Genomic DNA, 6,283 nt, shown 5'->3' with positions numbered 1-6,283 from the left:
TAGCTCTTGTAGACCAGGCTGGTCTCAAACTCACAGAGATCCGCCTGCCTCTGCCTCCCAAATGCTGGGATTAAAGGCGTGCGCCACCACCGCCCGACTCCTTTAAGTTATTTCTATTGTTTTTTTATCTACGTGAAATAGTATGGACATATAAAAAAATTGAGATAATACTAAAATATGAAGAAAAAGGATAAAAATATGAAAGATTTTTATTTCCTACTTTGCTTCTAGAATAGCTACTTTTAATAGGTTAGTGTCCAATTCTCCTTGATGTTTTTCTGAAATGCAGCATATGTATAATAAATTATATATGTATAATAAATTATATATGTATATGTATAATAAATTATATATGTATATGTTTAATAAATTATATGTGTATATGTATAATAAATTATATATGTATATGTATAATAAATTATATACGCATATGTATAATGAATTATATATAATGTATATATGTGTATATATATTAGTTTTTTGAAACAGGGTTTTTCTGTGTTCCCATGGCTGTCCTGAAACTAGCTTGTGGACCAAACTGGTCTCAAGCTCACAGAGATCTGCCTCCTGAGTGTTGGGGTTAAAGGTGTGCACCACCACTGCCTGGCACAAATACTTTTTTTTTTTTTTTTTTTTTTTTGGTTTTTCAAGACAAGGTTTCTCTGTAGCTTTGGAGCCTGTCCTGGAACTAGCTCTTGTAGACCAGGCTGACCTCAAACTCACAGGCCTGCCTCTGCCTCCCAAGTGCTGGGATTAAAGAGATGTGCCACCACGGCCCAGCACAAATATGTTTTTTTAAAAAGTAGTTTTGAACAAGATGTAACATAATTGCTGTGCGATTTTATGGCTTGACCTTTCACTGAACAAATCAGAACTTATTTTTATGCCCATATACAATGTGCACAGTTTCATTACATATTTTTTCATGTGTGTGTGTATTTTTCCCCCTCAGTATTTGAAAACATTGAATAATGAAGGTATTCATAAGGCACACAAAAATAGTATTACAGCCGGGCGGTGGTGGCACACGCCTTTAATTCCAGCACTTGGGAGGCAGAGGCAGGTGGATCTCTGTGAGTTCAAGACCAGCCTGGTCTACAAGAGCTAGTTCCAGGACAGGCTCCAAAACCACAGAGAAATGCTGTCTCGAAAAACCAAAAAAAGGGCTGGAGAGATGGCTCAGTGGTTAAGAGCACTGGCTGCTCTTCCAGAGGTCCTGAGTTCAATTCCCAGCAACCACATGGTGGCTCACAACCATCTGTAATGAGATCTGGCGCCCTCTGGTGTGTCGGCATACATGGAGGCAGAATGTTGTATATATAATAAATAAATAAATCTCTAAAAAAAAAGAAAAACCAAAAAAAAGTATTACAATATGTTGGCTATTCATACATGTACATATATATTCACATAAAATATATATTGTTGAGACAACTCGTTACCATGGTCAAACATTAAATTAGAAGGATTAAAGTGAAAACTAAAGTTTCTGGAACAGATTTGTTTCAAGATTTACTTTATTTAACCTTTTAAAATTTTATTTTATGTGTTTGATTGTCTTGTCTGTATGTATGTCTGTGTGCCACTTGTATACTTGGAGTCCACAGAATACAGAGGGGGCATTGAATCCATTATAACTAAACTTATAGAGCTGTGAGCTACCATGTAGATGCGATGCTGGGAATCGAACCCCAGTCTTCTGCACGAGTAGCCAGAGCTCTTAGCTGCTAAGACATCTTTCCAGATCCTAGATTTATCTAAATTATAATTCTGTATATTTGTGGGCATCTGTGTTTGTGCATGTGAGTGCAAGTGCCCAAGGAGGCCAGAAGAGGACACCAGATACCCATGGGAATGGAGTTACAGGTAGTTGTGAGCCGTTGGGTGAAGATGCTGGGAAGTGAACTCAGGTCCTCTATAAGAGCAATGAATGTTCTTAACTCCCCAGCATCACTGATCTATTTTTTTAAATAATACAAATATAATAAGCAAAATTTATATAAAATGCAAACATAAACATGCACTTCTATTTCATGCTTTTTTTTCTTTTAAGTTTTTGTGTGGATGTATTTGTTTGTGTATTTGAGAGGGAGAGGTACATGTGTACCTGTGTGTTTGTACAGCTATGTGTGCTTATGGGGGTGCTTGAAGAGACTGGGTGAAGATGTTGGGTGTCTGGTGTTTGGCTCTACCACTGGCTACTCACCCTGAGCGGGGGTCACGGAACCTGCATCTGGGCTGGGTATCTTCCAGGCCCCAGGATTCTATTCTCTGTCGACTTTCCAGGGCTAGGGTTACAAGCATGCACCGGGCTATGCCTAGCTGTTTATATGGAGCTAAGATCCAAATTCTGGTCCTCATGATTGTGTAGAAAGTGCTCTTAGAACGCACTCAGCTGCTTCTCCAGCTTCTCACATGCTGTGGTGGTTTGAGTGGGATGTCCCCTTTATGTCCCAGCTGTTCAAGCTTCCTTGGTCCCCAATTAGTGGCTGTTTGGGGAGGATTTAGGAGGTGTGACCTTGATGAAGGAAGTATGTCACTGGAAGATGGGCTTTGAAGTTTCATAAAGACCCCATTTTGAGTGCACTCTCTTGTTGTGGGATATTTTGTCACCCCCGGAGACACCCAAGACTACCAATAAAGTTTATTTTTGAATTGAGGGAGGAGCTAGCTAGCTACTTGCTGACCAAAATTAGCACATAGAGGTTTTGGAGGACCCCAGGATATATACAGAGACACAGGAAGTAGTAGGGAGTGGCAGAGGGAGAGAGAGAGAGAGAGAGAGAGAGAGAGAGAGAGAGAGAGAGAGAGAGAGAGTCACTAGTTGCTTCTCTGCCACTTATCTGATCCACCAAGTTTTTACTTAGTAATTTTACCAACATCTTGGTATCCAGATTGGCCTCTTCAGGAGCAAAATATTCAGCGTCTAGGGATTGGAACTTTGTGTCAGGTAAAACAAAGTACAAGGTCGGTTAAAGGTATAGGGCTAGAAGGACTGGTAGGAAAATTAAAGCCACATGTGGCTAACATAGCAATGAATTCATGGGGATGTGATTTGTTTCAACAGTGGAAAACACAGATTAACATCCCTCCAGTCTCAGAAACAAACCGTAAATAAAGAATGCTTTTGAGAGAAATATTAAAAGGTGTTGTCGCCAGGCGGTGGTGGCGCACGCCTTTAATCCCAGCACTCGGGAGGCAGAGGCAGGCGGATCTCCGTGAGTTCGAGACCAGCCTGGTCTACAAGAGCTAGTTCCAGGACAGGCTCCAAAGCCACAGAGAAACCCTGCCTCGAAAAACCAAAAAAAAAAAAAAAAAAAAAAGGTGTTGTCAAGAACAGTCACAGACCATTCAGATTGTACATAAACAGGGCACAACAGCTGGTGGTCTTTCAAAGGTACCAACAGCCCTACCTTCAAAACGGTTAACTGACTAACCAGTCTTTGGAATTCTCCTATATTTGTCATTAGAAAGAAATCTGGAAAATGGAGAATGGCAATGGATCTAAGAGCTATTAATAAGGTGATCCGGTGATCCAGTCAATGGATTCTTTATAGCCTGAAATTCCCTTGCCTTCTTTATTACCTAGAGGATGGTCTATTATAGTGACTGATTTAAAAGTGCTTTTTTACTATACTTTTACAAGATCAGGATAGGGAAAAATTTGGCCTTCACAATGCCCCCTTAGACTAATTCTCAGCTTGTTAAGAGGTCTCAGGGGAAAATTTTTCCACAATGGATGTTAAACAGCACAACCCTCTGCCAATATTTCGTAGAACAACCATTGGAAATAATTCATAAATGGTTCCACCAATCTATAATTTACCATTATAGAGATGATATCTTACTAGTTGATTCAGACTCAGATACCTTAGAAAAACTGTTTGGTGATGTAAAGAGAATTTTGCTTTCTGGGGGGTTACAAATTGTTCCTGAAAAAAATACAGAAGAGATTTAAATTACTTAGGACATAAGATAGGTTTGTAAAAATTTCAATCAAGGAAAGTACAAATCAGGAGAGATCAATTAGGAACTCTTAATGATTTTCAAAAATTTCTGGAAAATATTAACTCACAAAGGCTCACAATTGGATTAACAGCTCTAACCCTCTGGAACTATGATTCTAAAATAGACTGTTCCTTTGGTGAATTGTCATGGTCATAGTGTTTTTATCACAGTAATAAAAAAGTGACTAATACACTTTTTTTTTCTTTTCGAGGCAGGGTTTCTCCGTAGCTTTTGGTTCCTGTCCTGGAACTAGCTCTTGTAGACCAGGCTGGCCTCGAACTCACAGAGATCCGCCTGCCTCTGCCTCCCAAATGCTGGGATTAAAGGCGTGCGCCACCACCACCCGGCGAATACACTTGTTTATATATTTAATTTCTCCCATTTATTTTTTTCATACCAAGAAAAACCATACATAAATTGTTGTAGGACCTGGAGAGATGGCTCAGTGGTTAAGAGCACTGGCTTTTCTTGCAAAGGTTCTGGATTCAGCTCACAACTCTCTGAACTCCTGTTCCAGGGGATCTGATGCCCTTTTCTTACTTTTACCAGCATTGCATGCCTCTGTTGTGATAGGAGCTGCGTCATGCATCTGGTACATAGACGTATGCAGGCAAAGCACCGATATACATAAAATAAAAGTAGAAATCATTAAAAACTGCTCTATATTATTTCTTATGATTATTCTTCTTATTAAGTCTTTCAGAATTTCAGAGGATGTATTTTGATAACATTCACCTCAATTTCTCCCTTCAACTTTTCCAAGATCCTTTTCCACCTCCTATCCCTCTCCTAACTTTATCATTTTTATTTGTTTGTTTATTTGTTTTTAATTTAATAAGTCATTGACTTCAGTTTGTGCTCTCACTGTATTTCTGGGTATGGAGCTGTCCACTGGAGTGTGGTTGAGTGACATTCTTAAAGAAAACTGGCTCCCCTCCACCTTCCAGAAGCCATCAACTGTTCAGAATTTCTTAAGTTAGGGGTGGGGACTTGTGAACTCCTTCCACTCCATGTAGAATGTTGACTGGCTTGATCTTGTTCAGGTCTCCATTCAGCTCTGAGATCATGAGTGCAGTGGCTCTGTCCAGAAGACATTGTTTGGGTTTTCTCCCTCTTTTTTTTTTCTTCCAATACAGAGTTTCTCTCCCTGGCTGTCCTGGAACTCTATCTGTAGACTAGGCTGGCCTTGAACTCACAGAGATCCACCTGCTTCTGCCTCCTGAGTACTGGGGTTAAAGGCAAGTGCCTGGCAGTCTTACTCTCTTAAACCCTTCCCACCCTGCCTTCTGAGGCAGTCCTTGAGTCTTGGGAGGGATGTTATAGAAATGTCACAATTTGAGACTTTTGTGAGTTTCTGCATTAACCTCTGTATATAGCACAATGCAACTTCTCTGAGGAGGACTGAGTGTTGCACTTATCTACAGATAGATAAGAATTTTGAGGTCAGATTGATATTATGTATGTTTAATAAAATAATAGGCCCAATTCCAGAGGCTATGTGCTTCACAACTATGAGTTCATTGGCATATTTGTAGTACTAGGCATGCATAAGCTATTACCATTGTGCTCAGTTGTTCACCAGTACCTTATGGGAAGTCTCCTTTGTTGAAGATACTATACTGGTTACAGAACATGTAGAATTCAAATTGGTATTTGACCAGCAAGCTTCCTCTTTGCTGACTAGATTTCAGAGCACTGGAAGGTGTTATATAGATTGTGGAGTAGGGCGGAGAGAAGGTCATCAACAGTCTAACCCAGCTGTGAACCCTGTGAACTACAATGATGACCAGTGTGGCAAGATATGCCCATCAATGCAACGGTGGTGCAAATGCTACGGAACTTGGTATGTAGACCAGGCTGATCCCAAATTCACAGAGATCTGCTGTAGGACAATGGTCTTGTACCCTGTAAAGATTTGTCATGTGTATTGGTTTAATAAAATGCCTGGCCAGTAGCCAGGCAGGAAGTGTAGGTGGGGCAATGAGAATAGGAGAATTTTGGGAAAAAGAAAGGCTCAGTCTGCAGTCGTGACCCAGATGCAGAGGAAGCAAAATGAGAATGATGCACTGATAAATGGTACCAAGTCATGTGGCTAACACAGACAAGAATTATGGGTTAATTTAAAATGTAAGAGTTAGTTAATAAGAAAGCCTGAGCTAATAGGCCAACTGGTTTATAATTAATGCAAGCTTCTGTGTGTTTCTTTGGGACTGAACAGCTATGGGACTGGGTGGGACAGAAACCTCCGACATTAGAGATCTTCCTGCCTCTGCCT

The sequence above is a fragment of the Alexandromys fortis genome, unplaced genomic scaffold, assembly GCF_014885135.2.
Source record: "Alexandromys fortis isolate MF-2015 unplaced genomic scaffold, M_Fortis_MF-2015_v1.1 scaffold_150, whole genome shotgun sequence".
Taxonomy (NCBI): Eukaryota; Metazoa; Chordata; class Mammalia; order Rodentia; family Cricetidae; genus Alexandromys; species Alexandromys fortis.
Note: the sequence above shows the minus strand (reverse complement) of the source record.